The sequence below is a fragment of the Ixodes scapularis genome, unplaced genomic scaffold (genome assembly GCF_016920785.2).
Source record: "Ixodes scapularis isolate PalLabHiFi unplaced genomic scaffold, ASM1692078v2 PGA_scaffold5__190_contigs__length_132052651, whole genome shotgun sequence".
NCBI classification, from domain to species: Eukaryota; Metazoa; Arthropoda; class Arachnida; order Ixodida; family Ixodidae; genus Ixodes; species Ixodes scapularis.
In genome coordinates, this window is record NW_024609880.1 from 110,487,504 (window position 1) to 110,504,051 (window position 16,548).

The 16,548-nt window shown below is 48.1% G+C and overlaps 1 protein-coding gene across 3 annotated transcripts in view; it reads left to right on the top strand.

Annotated features, from left to right (window-relative positions):
• The window catches only part of LOC8029783 (long-chain-fatty-acid--CoA ligase 3), a 39,430-nt gene that overhangs the window by 8,048 nt on the left and 14,834 nt on the right, over positions 1-16,548 (top strand). Inside the window, exon 1 of one of the 3 annotated variants that reach the window (XM_002407463.5) lies at positions 12,057-12,468. The exons of 1 other annotated variant lie outside the window; for it this stretch is intronic. The gene's annotated coding sequence lies outside the window, so the exon portion shown is untranslated. Of the gene's footprint in view, positions 1-12,056; positions 12,469-16,548 lie in introns of those variants that run through there. One more of the 3 variants, XM_040502482.2, reaches the window with a different exon arrangement.

Sequence of the window (16,548 nt, forward strand, 5' to 3'; positions counted from 1 at the left end):
AGTAACGTCGCGCACTCTATATTCGTTACTTTTTTTCTGGAAAAGGTAGCGCGTTACAAAAAGAACGCATTGCAATTCAAGACTATACCCCCTAGTTCCTATTAGCCGCACATTGTTGTAACGATACGGAAGTGAGAACTTTTAACGATCGACAGCGACGACTAACTTTTTCCTTCTTCGATGAATTCGTTTTTTTTTACAAAACCAACTTTCCGCGTTTTATTTTTTATTTTTTTGTATGATTAGGGCGTTTTGCGCGTGCCGCAATCATGGCACCCAACGCAAGTACTTTTCTCCGAAGCGACAGCACGCGTCCTTGTGCCGTGCACAGCTTGTGTAATGAACGGTAGAGTAGCTGTGTGTCAACTTCAAACGATCGGTTTTTTTTTTATTTTATTCTTTTCTTGCTCTTTTTCTTTTTTTAGTATGTTCGTGACAGTTTCCGCACGCGAGGCAGAAGTGTAAAGTGTACATTTCTGAAGCAGAACTCTCAAAAGACCTGGAAAGAATAGATGCTAACAAGGCATGACGTTTCCGTGTCCTGTTAGCGTCTATCCTTCTGTCCCTGCGTTTCTCTTTTTGCGTGTGTGTGTATGTATGTATGTATGTATGTATGTATGAGGGGGCGAGGGGTGTTGAATGATGTCCGAGCTTCGATATGATCTGTACTGTCTTAATGACGGTGTACTACCAGACTCTTGTTGAGGTGGCCTCTTCGTCTAAAGCCAGTTCTTGAGACGAGCGCTACTGAGGGTGAAGTCACGCTTCTGGCTGTCGATGTACCAACACCTCGTAGATAACAAAGCCGCGGTGCTGATGGGAATTCATCAGCGAAGGCCAACGCTGGTCTCAGATTGGACGCGACGGTCGCGTCGACGTTCGGCTCAAACTGAAGTCGAGCGCTGACTCGGCACTCGTGTGCCATCGGTGCCCAGCGTTGGCCTTCCGCTTGGGACTCAAAAATGGCAGCACTGCGGCCTTGTGTTCTAGGCGGTGTTGGTTGTACCGAAAACGCGTTATTTTTTTTATATTTTTTTCTTTTTAAGTCGAGAGGTTAACGCGGGAGTCTGAGCAGCGCAAATGAAAACAAGAGCCACGTAGGATCTTTATTAAAGAAGCGCCATGCTTCCAAAGAAGCCTGACGAAATTAACCATTCTCTCCTTTTTTTAAATATTTTGCGGATTTTATATGACAAGTTAACGCATTTCTAACTGTGTTAGCGTGCATGCGCTCAAAAATTGTTGTCCGCCTTACTTTGCCCGTCAGATGGCACGTTCTTCGGCTCGTATTTAATCGTGTTTCAGTTGGCGCTATTTTAGTTAAATAAATGTGCCGGTGTTCGAACCCGAGCCCATTTTTTTTTTTTTTTAAGGTTCCCTTATGGAGTAGGACAGACTGCGACAAGACCGATGTTTGAGCCTCTTGCGACGGCTTAGGATCAGATGCGCTGCTGCGGAACTGGTCCTAAGCTGTCGCAATAGGCTTTTCAAAAATCGGTGTTGTCTCGGTCGGTCCTACTCGGTGGCAAGTGTGTGAGCGGGCCTTTAGGTTTCCTCTTCGCACGAATGGACCGTCCTTCGCGGCGGGAAGCAGGGAACCGAGAGACAATGCTCCTTTGTAGGGCGTCTCAAATCCTTGCGAGTCGACGCGAAAGGTCGAGCCTCTTTATTTTTTTTTTACCCCGTCGTTCTTCCGCCGGCAAGTGGGCCATTGTACGGGAAAGTGTGCGAGGACGCTTTCGTAACGCGCGCCTGTTTTTTTTTTATAGGCGCGCGTAAAGAAAATTGCTGAAAAAAAAAAAGCAAAAGAACGTCCCCACTTAGCGGCTTAAGCTAGCCGCGGACTTCACCCAATTGCATCTAGTAGGTCTGCCCATGACGTCATCGTTAATAGCTCTCCGACCAAGTGGCAGACGCGCTGAAACTCGACGACAGACGCCGCCACGCGACAGACGCTTCCGTCTTGGCGTCGCCGCGTGGTGAGACGGCACGCCGTGCACCCCGAAGCTGAGACTGCGGTGGAGTGCTAAATCAATGTTAGGAAAAAGGGAAAAACGCTGGCTAGGTGGCGCCAGCCACCGCCCGATTCAAAGGGTTCAGCCTCATCCATCCATCCATGCAACCAGTGATGGAGGAAAAAAAAAAAAACGCTGGCTATAGGTGGCGCAAGCAGTCGCCCGATTCAAAAGGTTCAGCCTCGTCCATCCATCCATGTTTGTCGACGTTTAGCGCACTCAAAAAACTGTCACTCAAACATTCACACACCCAAAGAACACTCCTTTCACACAGCGCTCACTAACAACTTTGTATTTCGTGGTTTACTTCGGCTTCTACTTCTTCAGATTTTTGACGATTTGCAAATAGAAAAAGACGACATAAGAGTAAAAATTTCTGGCTAACGCTTAGGCTAATTCGCGGCTAAATAATTAATCTCTTTTCGTGATAATGTTATCGACGGCGTACTAACACATTTGTCCTCTAGTCGTATGATATTGTCGGCTTCGATGATTTCCCTCGTTAATTGGTTTGCACTTTTGCCCAACACGGTGCTGTTGTTGAAGTGCGCGACACATCCACAATCCCGACAGTGTATCCCCAAGTGGCCAGAGTTAGCGTTTACAATGTTGTTGGAGTGTTCTCGAAGGCGGTCATTCAAACATCGCCCAGTTTGTCCAACGTATTGTCTTCCACATGAGTCTTCCACATGTTGAGTGCGCTAAACGTCGACAAACATGAACCAACTCGCCCAATCTCAAGTTCTCACATCCATCCATCCAATAATAAAAAAAAGAACGAAAAAAAAACGCAGCCGCACGATTCAAAGGGTTCAGCCTCATCCATGCATCCAGTGATGACGTTTGAGGGGGAAAGGCCCGGACTTTGTTTTCTGGATGGTATTTCCCACGCCATCATCCCAACTGAAGAAGTCTTATCGAGCTCGGGTAATCGGGCAGTGCGTGATCGACATCCTCCCCTGTGCAAGCAGAGAAACTGATAAAGGGTGCCTTTGCATCCTGTATCGGGAAGGAGCTTGCCAATTTTTGTATCTTCGCCTTTTCTGATTATTGCGTGACGAGCTCACGTGTAGGTGAGCACGTGAAGGTGCCAGGCTTATATTAGTACCACTTGAAAGACAACGAGTGTGACGTGCTAACACTGCTGCCAAAGCTCTTGCGCGAGCTAGCCGTGCTCCTGTTTTTGTTTCAATACACGAGAGTTTTGGCGGTGTGCTTGATTGGGCCCATGGAGCAGCGCCAAAATTGTATCGTCTTGGATCGTAGCGTCCACGTGCAGTCCATGTATCATATTCCTCGGCGTCTTCTCAGCGAGTGGGGAGTCTTGTTTGTTAGCACACGATACCATTGCACATCCGTGCGATAAGGGAGCTGTGCTTGAGACCCGACGTCAGTGAACAAAGTGATGTCAGGTTTGACGAATCGCGTTGGAGGGAAATGATGTCAGTATCTAGCGTGGCTTTTCCGCATATATCTATATATATCTATAAAATTTTCGTTCTGTACAAAGAAAGGTGCAAATGCCGAGATCGTTTTTTTTTTGTAAATAGGTACAAAGGGTTAGTTTTCGCGGTACGTCCGAAAGTCCCCCCCCCCCCCCCCCCCTCCCCCACCATTTATTTATTTTTTATTTTCTCAAAACTTGTTTGGTATTCTCATTCGCTCTAGATAAAAGTTAATATATTTTTGATGATTCGCAGGGCAGCAGAGTTTGCGGTCGTCGGTACTCGGCCCTTAGAAGGACTTCTGTTATCGTGCTCGAGTCGGTGTTCGATATGACAGGAAGCACGTTGCTTGCAGGTAGTAGCTGATGTAAAGCTCTCGGTGTATCTACAAGATTTTCTTTTTTTTTTTTTTTATTATCGTGTTTACTGTGTAAGGGTGTGTCATTGCCTCGCGTGTTGGCCGCGTGATGGCCTGCGAGAAATATTATTCTTCGGTGGAGACATGCGTCCATGTCGACTTGTCCGATAGAAACGACAGGTGCTTTTTTTTTTCTTTTTTAGAATACAGGCATGTCTCGTTTAATGCTGAGTAACTGGTCTCTGTTCATGGAATGAGCAGTTTCTCCTTCTCCAATCTTGGTGCGCCGATCCAAATTCCCGGTGACTGGTTGCTTCATAAATACATTTATTGTAGACCGAGATTTTGTTATCCACAGTCGTTTTTTTTTTTTTTTTTTTTTTTTTTTTTTTTTTTAATGTGCATGCTTAACACTACTGTAGTAAGGGATCTGCGGAGGTAACCATGATCGATACGTGGATTGCATGCACGGCTCCAAAGAGGTTCATATCGCGGCGAGGAACGCCTTCAGTACGATGATACTACATCATGGCGATCTTCCGCGCCACCATATCAGAGAGACCATTTCGAAGATTTGAATGGGACCGAAATGACGATTGCCATGGCAACCGAGACCGATCAGGCAATCGCCTCGCGATATTTGGTCGTCTGTATGTTGGCATTTGTGTCCGTCTAGCAGGCAAAAAAAGGCAGTGGCGCTGTACTTTCCGAGAATACAGGGGCTTTAATTCAATGGACCCCCCCCCCCCCCTTTTTTTTTTCTCTTTTTTTTCATAAAAGGAAAGAACGAAAAGCGTCCATAATGTGTGTCGTTCGTGATAACGAGACGAGGAAAAATGCACGATTTCTCCCAGTTCATCCCCGAAAATGCTCTTCATACGAGACGCCTCTGTAGCTGCATCTTTTTTTTCTGGGGCAAGGTCCGTCCTTGGCGGTTTGGCGCTGGGTCGTCTGCCGCCTCGCTCTGCCGTCCTCCTCACCGTGAGAGTTTGGCCTTTTACCTCCTTCTTTTTTGAGCTTTTCGGTTCACCTGGGATGCGTACCTCCGACGGTGTGATCGGGAATGCTTGGCACGAGCTGTCCGATGGGACTTCCGCGGACGATTCGGTGGGGGATGCGTACACGTTGATACCGCTGGACGGCTGCCGGAAGTGACGTCGTTAGCATGACGTAAAGTAAGTGACATCAGTGTCGCGGTTTTGAGGCAGGGCAACGGAAACCGCGAGGACATCCTAATTCCTTTCTGAAAGCATGCATGGAGGTAGGAAGCTTCTGGAGGTGACATGACGCCATTAGTGGTGAAGCCGTGGGAGACCTCCGGTTGGAAGGGACGCGCCACCGACGTTGACCAAAAAAACGACTCCATTGAACGAAAAGGAGAGCTGGCTTGGCGCCGACACTGAGTTGTTTTTGGTCACCCTCGGGGGTGTTCCCCCGACGACCGTGACCTCTATACTTCCGGCTTCACTTGGGATTTTTCTCGTTTGGCTGGCTTGAGCCGGTGTGTCCCCTCCACTTCTTCCTAGCTCCATGCAGCTGTGTAACGGCAGGGTCTGGGCTCTGGAAAGTGTGGGCAGACTGACGTCCTGTCGATTTTAATGCTTAAAAAGACTAGCTGACGAAAGAAGTTGGCGTGTTTGTTTTGACACGTCACTTCTGGAAGTTTACTAATCCGCAGGGGAAAACTTGTTTGTTGATTTCTTCCCTCGGAGCCCGAAGGCGTTACAGAGGGGGCATATAAAACAAAGGTCTACAAAAACTAGAGGCCGGTAAACGTTACACGATACTGTTAATTCTAACCCAAAACAAACTCGCAAATGGCATCTTTTACATGGTTAAGTGCTTCTAGCCCGCAGAAGAGTAGACATTTTTTTTTTCTCTTTTCTTTTAATTAAAAGGACCATGCGAGCTCCCGGGCTGTTTGGAAGTAACTGCTGCAATGATGGCTGCGTTTACGTCATTGACGCGCGTACCGATCCAGTGCTACTGTCGCTGCTAGATCTTTAAATCCTCCCCAAGAAAGGCGTCTACCGCATGATATGTTTAGGCGGTTACGAGTGAAATGCGAGAAACGAGCGATTCTAGCGCTCGTTTCGTGAAGGACGTCTTTTTCTGACCGCTTCCCCCTTTCGTTCCTTCGGCACGCTGCCGAGTTGACGTAACATTGCACGCCAACAATCTTTTCAGTCCAAGTTTTACGCAAATGTTTTGTTTGGTCCTCACTAGGGAGCCTTCATGAAGGCTCCCTAGCACATGAAGGCACTCTAGTCCTCACTCTACCGAAGTAGTATCGCGTTGTCTTTTATATCTGCAAACAATCAAAAAGAAGAAAAAAAAAAAGTCTGCTTTATTTTGGCGGACATGTCGCGCCGCGCTCACAATGGGCGCGTTTGATAGGCGGGCGTCGGGATTGTCCATTTGTTTAAGTTGACGCGTAGCGACCGAGTGACGAGCCGGCGAGCCAATAAAACAAAAAACACCAAAGCGGGGACAAAAGAAGGCCGTGCCCAAAGTGGCGGCAGCTTTTAGCTGCATCCCGGAACTTGCAACGTGAGTAATGCGGTGGCGTGATCGGGGTGGCCTGACGTCGACCGTCTGCGGTTTGTCCGTCGCGCCACGCCGTTCCGTTCCGCTGCCGTGCGCGACGCGGTGTGTGCGAGTGCCTGGCCCGACGCGTCGGTGCTTCCTTTCGAACTTGGTCCGCACTGGGCTCTACTGCGCGTGCGCGGTAAGCCTTCTTGATGCGATATCATCGACGTTTGGTCGCGTACATCGACTAGTGTAACAGTGTTGTAACTCGTCCTAGGAGGCTACGCTCCTGCAGGATCACGGCACTGTGAAATGGATGGAGCATGTGTTCGGATGAGCCAGGCGTAATCCTTTTAGATAAAAAAAAAAAAAAAAAAAAAATTCCGCGTGAACAAGGACGAAGAGTCACACATACGACAGGACTGGCGCTGACGTATACCACCAAGTTTATTGCGATATCAAACCCAGCAATATTACACACCATGTTGCCCGCGGGAATGGAACCACACATAAATAAAATGTTTTATTCACGCGTGGTTTTCTCTCGCATGCAATGGTATATCTTATTGCTTGGTTTGATGTTGCAATAAACTTGTTTGAAAGTAAACGCCAGTCCTGTCGTATATATGTGTGCCTCTTTGTCCTTGATCAGTTTGCACTATTTTATTCGTGTGAAGTATGAACCAGCCGGCCCAATCAAGTCACGAGGTTTTCATTTGGGTCGCCGGGCGCGATTTAGTTTTCCCTGAACGAAGGGACCAGTTGGTCATTGCAGCTCGACTGCAGGCGCTTCGACGGTCGCACGAAGACTCGGCACGACGCTCGCGCGTCTGAGTTCTGACAGAGACCGGCGAGAGAGACAGCTGATCCGCTGCTTCGAGAACTACCTGACCTATAAAGGTGCCCCGCATAACTGACCCTTCTGAATCAAGGAACAAAATAGCCCTTGCGAGGGACCGAAATCGGCGGCACCGCAGCAGAGGGCACAAGCCGCTGCGGTCGTCCTCCGTCGATTGGAAATGTCAGAACGTCGACTTTGTGATGGTGTTTGCTATTGGAAAACTCGACGACTCCAAGCTTCTACCATGATCTTTACTGTACACACACACACACACAACGTCGGACTTTGGTGTTCGCAACTGATAAGTGCCAGATTCGCGGACGCGTGTGGCAAATCTTGAGCGAACGCTCGCGCTGCATCCGGGCAGAACCCAGATATCCTGTGTTCAATCCCCGCCCCTGCCCGTTTCGATCTGGATGAGCATTGTACCGGCGTGCGGTCGTGTATCACTACTGCGTGGTGCACGTTGAAGACCCTAGCTGCTCATCTACAGCAGGGGAGACAAGTCGCCCGGTTCTGTATAAACTCACGCACACCCCCATTTTTTTTAAATCTCGTCCAGATCATTTTTTGGTCGGTGCTGCTGGATCATGCTGGACACGCGAGACCTGGAAGCTTGTGTCGGTGCACGTGGCCAGAGGCACGCTTTGTGCACGTGGCAAAACGCGCGCTCCGGTCCGCGTGTTCGGGCGCTGGTGGGTCCTCGACGGCCCCTGTACAGTTGCCCGCCGTCTCTTTCGGACCCGCGTGTTCGTGCCGCCGTCAGCGGACGGGTTGCCTTCTCGGAGACCGTCTCTGCTCGCGGCTGTGGGCCGAACGACCGCGTACACCACCGCCGCGTCGTCCTCTTCGATGGTGCTGGCCTGGCGGTGGGCTGCTTGGGGTCCGCCACGGCAAGCTGCTGGTCGGACCGCGGCGACGGTTGGAGGGCCACTGGGTTCGTGTATGTCTGGCACGTCGTTGCGATGGCATCTCGACGGAACAGAGTACAGAGCGCGGTATACTGCAGTCGGAACGCGTGGTTATTGGTTTCTCTCTCGTGGCGTTGAAAGGCCGTCTCTAAAAGTACTCGCCGGGTCGGTGAGGAACGCAGTTAGGCGGTAAAAAAGGAGTAGGCCACCCGTACTGCAGTCGGAACGCGTGGTTATTGGTATACTGCAGTCGGAACGCGTGGTGTCGCCAATGTTTTGCTGTTTCTCGCTGCAGTGACGTGAAGTATTCAGCCATACTTGGTGGTTCATGTTCCCGCGAAAGAGTTCTACTTTATATCCATTTATTCGCAGTAAAATTTCTATTCACCACATTCGGTGGGAGTTGATACCACGAGGGCGCCACAGTATCTGGTGCCCCCGTAGCCTTCCGGTAGTTTATTTATTTATTCTTCAGCAACGCACAGCGGTCGGATAAGAAGAGTTGGCTTCAGAGAAGTTTCTGTAGTATGTAAGAACATTAGTGCAGTTTACAAAGTAGTGGAAATAATAAAAGGAGGAGAGGCAAATGGAAAAGAAGACGAAAACCGGAAACGCGCAGGGGTCCGCCGATAGGGGGTGGTAGTGAGCTTGTTTGCAAACAAACATCGGTGAATATTGACAAGCGACGTCGTTAGTTCCGAGTTTCGCGAAATGACGTCACGGTCAAGCATGATTGGATTCCGGTAGAATGGCTGTTCGCGTTTTCTTCTTCCTCCTAAACTTCCTTTCGCAAGTGTAATGAAAACCAACAGGCAATACGAAGCACATTTATTCGAGAACACGAAATGGCGCCTTTCAGTTCCAATTCTGCTGTCGTGCGCCGCCATATTCGCTTTCTAAACGCCAGGCACTCGGCGCTTTAAAAAAAAAAAAAATGTCTGTATACATTCAAGAAGCCAAGCGCCGAGTGCTCGCTGTTCCGGCCTACCGCGGCGAGTTGTCAACCTTTTTAAAGCCAGTTCACACGAGAAAATCCCGCCACACTTGGTTACAACTAATGTCGCTTTCTTATTCTTTTTGTGGCGTGTGGTTTTTTTCTTCTTTTTACTTCCTTTGAGTGGGTACGCGATGGCGTGTGGGCGGAGTGGTTTTGCAACTGTTGTGCGCAACTAGCGGAGGAGGGAGAGAGGGTGCCCGTCGTCGGCAGATCGTCACGCGTTTCTAGTGGTGGCGTGTCGGCGACCTCTACCAAATCAGCCGCGTCATCCCGCTAGGTGGGGGATGCGTCGGGAGCGACGACCGCGTACATTAGCATGAAAACGACTCGTTATGATAACAAGAAAACAAATTTTAACTGAATGGTGGTGTTCGCAAAAGTTTAAGTTGATCAATAACTTTTTTTTTTTTTTTTTTTTCTTTCTTCATCTTTCATTTATACTGACCCTAATTTCATTTTTATTTGGGCCTTCGTTGCACGTCGTGCGTTCTGCAGTTCTAAGAAAATTCTGGCAAAAAATGCAAAATTCAAAATAACGCAAAAAAAAAAATCTTTAAATACTTTTTTTTTTTTGTACGAATTTTGCATGGCGAGACTGATTTGAAGCTTGCGGTTTTCAGCCAAGTGTGCCTCCTTTTTGGATGAAAACTTGCCACCAGCGTATGTTAGATGTGCATGCCTTGCACTTAAAAGGACACTGGCTCGCCGAGGTTTTTAGTTGTACGTGACATATGAGAGCCCAACCACCCAGAACACTCTTTGTGGCTCGAAATTCGTTTTCTTTCCGCCCGAAAACCGCCGATCGAGAACTGGCCGGTTTGAGTCGCGCTCACTCTTCTTCGTGGTCACGTGCCGTTTTCTATGGTTTGGACACAATCGCCGAAGACAATCAAAGTCGTGGGTCATCGAAGGTACACACTCAATATTAAAAATAGAAATGAAATATACCAATTTTTTGTGGCTTCTAAAAAGCCGCAAATACGTTGACTGAAGAAAGAAAAGTTGCACAGCCACGTGACTTCCGCCAACTCTTCTCCTCTATATTCTTCCTCCCCAGTCCAGTTTCGGTTTCCAGCAGTTGCGTTTTTTTTTTCTTTCTTTATTAAAAATATACGTGCCGCTGTAGCAAAATATTAAGAAGTCGTCTGACATCATAATGAATCGCCTAGCAAAAAGAAAATAATTTTGGGGTGTCGGTGTGTCTCTAACGTCGTGCGGCACCGTATATACCAGACATGCTCCTGTGCCCATACCTTCTGCAGCGTACATTTGGACCCATCGAATCTCTTCCCCTCGGCAAGGCCTGCCGAGAATAACAAATTCCATCGCTCAAAATGTAGGCTGCAGAAGCTACGGGCACCAACCAGGGCATGGTCCGGAGCAATGGCGGCTGACGCGACGTCAATCCAGAGTCTACGCCGCGGAAAGATGCGAATACTTTTCTTTGCGTGATCTTGCTTGTCAGGGTGCTTCAGAGTTGGTGGGCGATTCGATGCGAGATCTTTTGTAAACTAGTACTGGTTAAAACGCTCCACTGAACCGGCAAATTGACACGCCTACAGACGTCGGCTCCAGGAAACCGGAAAATTGTGGCATCTGAGAAAGCAGAATCCCGTGTGGCGTGATAGCGACGATAATAGTCTTGGAGCTGACCACAGAAGACCCGTTCGTGCGTGCATCTCGTGTTCGTGCCTCGCTGATCGTCCGTCGGAGCATCTTTGTTGAGCGATGGAAATTCCCGGACTCTAGACCGTGATTGTAATGGAAGAAAAGGATAGTTTCCCCGCTGTTCGTTCTGTCTCGTACCTGTTGCCTGCACAGTCTAACCACATTCCATTTCTTCCTGCAAAGGGAGCAGTTGGTTGTCTACTGCGTCCAGTTTACACCTACAGTTTCTTTTGCGAAGGGAGTAAATGGGCCGTTTTATTCCACCCACCGTGTTTCGTAGTACGTGTCGCTGCTCGGTGCCTTGTTTACCACCGCCGGTTTCTCTCGCAAAAGGGAGTAAATGGGCTGTTTACTCCACCGAACCTGGACGGCACTAATGTTAATGATTATCTCGGGTTGATTCGCGACTTTCCTGCTGGTCGGTCGTCGTGCGTAGCAGGCTCATTGTGCTCGGGAACCACGAGGAAACGAGGGGGTGTCTCAGTCCGTAGGGTTCGATAATTATAGTGTAGGGCAGCCCGACGTTATGTTGATGTCGACCTCGGTCGTTTTTCCTCTGCCTCTGATGAGTCTCTGTCAGTTACGCGGTAGTTCAAGGTCGCGAGTGCCGTCCTCGAATACAACGTTTTGGGTGTATCGGTTTATCGGTAACTTGTCGGCAAACGTCAGCTGCGCACTTTTCGTTTCGAGTGTATGGGAGGCTACAGTTTTTTTCGGGGATTTCTGGTGAGATAGTGGGATGTAAAAATCCGAACAAGTTCGAGATTCTGCTCACGCGCTGTCGCTGCTTGACGCACGCCGGATAGAAGCTACTTCCCTTTCTAGGTTCGCAGTGTTGTGCAAGAAGCCATGCTCGAGCAGTTGTGGCGCGTTCTAGCTTGTTCTGTCGACGACTGTAAACGCCGCTTGCCAACAACATACCTTACTCTACGATAAATCTTTTCCTTCGCGAGTTGCATCACGAGATGCTCTTCTTGAACGGGCCAAACGAGTGGTGTAGACGTATACACGTGTGTGCGTCATTGCTTTAGGCGTCTATTTAAGACTCCGATAGTTTTCATTTCTTTCCACACACACACAGACACGGCCGGCAGGTTATCCGCCCTCCTGTCTGCTTTTTTTTTTTTTTTTTTTCGCTAGAAGTCGGAGCAAGATAGATGCTTATCGAGTGTTGGCATCAAGCACCGTTTGCCACTGCCCGCGGGTGAGGACGTCCCACCGTAATTCCGACGTCAGACTCCCGCTGGCCACGTGACCGGACGACTTTTGCCCCTTGCCAACTTGCCCGACTTGGCCGTCGTCCTCCGGAGGTTGCGGGGAAGATCCTCGCGTGGCGCGATCTCTCCCCCTTTTTTGTGACGTCGGTTTGGTTTTTTTAAGCTGGTTGCTGGAATGTCGTCTGCGTCATTGGCGGAAGAACCCTCGTTCGTTTGTAGCGCGGTCGGTTCAAAGTCACGCCGGTGCGGAGAAACATAACGTTACTCGGCTCCCGTCGCTGCGGTCGTGTCGGGTTCATTCGTTTCGAGTTGCTGCTTGCGGACGCACGCTGCTCTCGTGGATACGGGTCGCGGACGTCTGTCTGCCTTTCTTGAGTGGTCGCCTACTTCAGGAGCACGCGGCTGGGATTTTGACGTGTGGTGGGGGGCTGCTGCCAGCGCGTGCGGATTCTATTTTCGTTTGGTTCCAAGTTACAGCCCTCAGCGGGTGAGTAGCAAGAAAGCATGGACGGTGTAGGGGGAAAAAAGGAAATCTAATCGGGTATGTGACTGATGTTTCGGTCAAACTGCGCGGGACTGGGACTTCTTTGACAGCTTGGGTTTTCTTTTCGGCTCTGAGATGACCCGTTTTCCTGGTTCTCTTCATTTTTTTTTTTTTTTCTTCTTCGTGCTTGTGTACAGTTTTCTTTCGTTGTTGTGAGTGTGGCGTGTGTACCGCTCGTCTCGAGTACGTATTCTGGGAGCGATTGTTAGCGACGCGATTGGACGCGCGGTCTTCGGTGGCTAGTCGCATGAATCGCTCTGTCCTTGAAAGGGCCGCCGCTGCTGCCACCACCACTTGCTCGCATTTATTGTTGACTTCGTTTTTCTCTTTATCTTCTCCTTTTATTTTTGCTGGACGCGGTTTGGCCTTTCGCCATCTGCAGTGTGCTTCGCTCGTCTGTGCGTGCGTTCTGCGTTTCTTGAAGTAAGCCACGTGGCAACAATGTCAAGGAAATCGAGTGGGATGATCTCGTCGATTCCACCCAATGTCCCATCGCGTGTTGCACCCCCCCCCCCCCCTTTTTTCCCCCTCTCTTCGTATGTTTTTCTTCCTTCGCTTTGATTTCAGCTCGGTCACGTGGCCGTGGTTTTGCCCTGCAGCCCAAGTGTCGTTCTCGCTTCAAACCGTCCCTTTCTCCTCTCCTGTTTTTTTCCTCTCTTGCGTCCTCTGTGTATGCCGGTTTTGATATCGCATGCTGTGGCTATCGTGATCCTCTCGTATTTGGAACCATGAAATTCTCCCGCTCTGTGCGGGAGTTTTAATATTGCGCATGTAATGGGTGCATGTTGTATTTGGAGCAATGGAATTCTCCCAGGCGTCTGACCGCGACCTCCAGTTGAAAAATGCGTCGAAAAATACGTCCGCCGTGGGGTCTGCGGTCTGTCGGAACTGTATCGTTCCCTGACCTCCATATCTTGCTGTGTACATTTCTTTCCTATCTTGGATCTTGGTAGGTCGTATGGCCAAGACCCAAGGCATTGTTTTACGCTTTCTCATATTTTTTTTTCATAAAAAGAGGAGCCTGTGTGCAGTTCTTTTGCCGTCTCATTTGCATTAATTGCTTGCTTCCTGAACAAGATAATTATAGTTTAATTGTCTTTCCTCGTTGACATTCGTTTCTAACCCGTCTCATCCGTGCAAAAGTTCCAATGAAGAGGTAGCTATGCGGAGTAAGATTCTGTAAGCTCATATTAATACCAGCAAATGGCTTGGAAAGAATATCCTAGATAATATAGTAAGGACGCAGGCGAGCTGGTGAATGTTACCATGTTCAAAAACCTGAGACTGGGGAAGAAAAGAACATATAAATCGAAGGAACAGAAAAGGACAGGACGACGCCTCAAACTCAGCTACCAGGTTTATTTAGTCCGCCTCCTTATATAGCCCACAATCGGCCACCGCCAACACAGAGTCAACCTCTAACCAGTTCAAACGCCAAACCCTCCAATCAACGACCACCAACACAAAGGGCCAACCTCTAAACAGTCCATAGGACAAACCCTCCAATACACAAAGTAGTACTATGGACGGCCTTCATGCGGATTCACAAAGATAACTCTAAAAAAAAACAATTGTTTTTTCATATAAACAAAAAAAAAACACCAAAACTTTAGGCTAGCGATGGAGGAATGACACACACTGATCCTAAAACGGGAGAAGTCGTCCTGTCTTTTCTGTTTGTTCGACTTGTATGTCCTTTTCTGCCCCAGTCTGAGGTTTATTCAACATGGTTAAGAGTATCCTGTCAGTTTTTCAGTATAAACAAAGGTAGAACCGCGGAATATCTTGTAGGCTTTATTAATATCTGATAAAGAACTTGAGAAACATCAAAAGGACTTTAGTCAATAGATAACTTGGCAAGATAAGCGTCCTGTGGGCTTGCAAACTTCAGCTGATGAAACTTGGCACAAGCATTATTTTCTGGACTTCAATCCCAGCCTCGAAGGAAGTTGGCAATTAGCTGATCAAAGGCTTTGTAAGCTGGCATGCAGTGTTATCCTTCTATAATCTTGTGGGGAACAGCCAGTGCACGTTTTACAGAGCTTTTGGCCCGATATTACTGTCATAAGATAACGTTTGGCAGCTACAAATCTCTGTTTGGGAGCTGTAGATAAGCCAGTGCAGTCTTCCTAGGGGTGCTTTTTATAGACTTTAGAGCCACTCACTTCGTGTGCATGCATGCCTACGTTGTGCTCTATTTATGGGTGGTCGCTGTAAGTCTCTGAAGAGAATTTGTTCACTGTAATTGCATAGCTTCAGTGTGTTTGGAGATCCTTCGTTAATTCGTGTAGAATTCTTTGCTATGTTAGCAGCTAAAGAGTGATTTCTGGTGCATTTCCAAAAGTAGTTACTATCAACATGATTGTAAACCCGAGACTGGGGTAGAAAAGAGAACACAACAGAAGGTAGAAAAAGAGGAGGCAACGTCTCAATTGAGATGTTGCCTCCTCTTTTTCTACCTTCTGTTGTGTTCTCTTTTCTACCCCAGTCTCGGGTTTACAATTATGTTCAACTTACACCAGCTCGCCTGCCCTCTGACTATTTTTTAGTTACTATCAAGCTGCCTAGCTTGTTCTTAAACCTTTTGATCAGCTTGTTTTTGTCAATGGAATAAGATTCTTAAGCAGAGACTCTTGCAGAAATGTTGCACAGTATTAAAAGCTGCGAAGGACAGTTAAAGCAAATTATTGTGTAGTCAAATGAACCAATATAGTGAATGTCTCAAATCATAGTGCCGACTTTTTTTGTATAAAGAATCTATTTTCTTCTCAACTGTCGATTTGTATATGCTCTGATATGAAGTTTCCAACTAACTCAGAAAGGGAATGATGAGCTTTCTCTAGAAGTGAGTCCACCAGCTTGAAGTGAACTAGGCATTGTGAGAATAGCTATGTTGAGAACTTTGTTTTTCCCTCACAGCTGTGCTTTGTACAGAGCGCGACACTGTTAGCGTGAACAAGCGATCGCCGGTTTTTCCAGTTTTTCTCTTTAAAACCAAGGGATGTCATCCAAGTTACTGCTACGGAAAGAGCTCATTTAGTTCTATAATGTAAGCGATAAAATTTCGTGCTCGCTAATACTATTTAGAAGTAAAATGCGCCATTGTCGTGTTCGCGCTAACAGTGTCGCGATGTGTACATGGGTAGCAGATAGCACAACTGTTAGAATGTTCCTCATATGTTGTTCATACTTATCCATTCTTTTGTACATTAAACAGTGCTTAGGTTGTGCTGACATTAACCCAAGTAATGACAAAGTTCAGGTACTGATTCATTAGTGGAGCATTTCTGAGGCAATATGTGGTTACTAATTTCGGTATAACTTTGTGCACTGTTCGAGTTAATAATTAAGGGGGTGGCATTGCATGCTCTTTTATCGGAATGCTCTTTTATCAACTTTTTTTCCGCTCCTTTTCTTCCTAATCACTTCCGTCTAGACGCCCTATTCTTAGTCCATGGCCGAAACAGGATCCGTAGTGGGTGAACTCTCTACTACGACCTCGGACACTGTTATCTTTATCTGAACTTTGTTTAAACTTTTGGGTTGGGTGCGGCTGGGCTTTGATGCTCCTGGAGCGTCGAGGGAAATGGTGGGGCGACCGAACCCGGGCTAGTTTTACTCGAAAGCAGCCTCTTGGGTTTCACTCCTCACTTTTCCTTTCTGCCAGTTTCCTGCGAGGTCAGTAATCTCTGCCCCCTCCCCCCCCCCCCCACCCCTGGGCTTGTCTTCTGCCAGTGCTGATACCCAATGTGAGAGGCTGTTTGAGGAGGGGAAACTGCTGAACCGCATCTTATCAAGGGCCTGCTTCAGTAGCATTGAGTCCCCCTCTCCCCTCCTTGGAAGGAGTTACACCCTCTCCCACTCCTAGAGTGCTCGCCCTCCAGCGTAATTTCAGTGAAGCTGATCAATCGGTGTCCGGCGCCTGCCCGTTGCTATTTTGGAAGGCGCGACGAGGGGACTCGGTGGGGTGACAGTCGTGTGGCTGGTGTGGTGTGGCGTTATCACCCTGCTCTGCCCTGATAA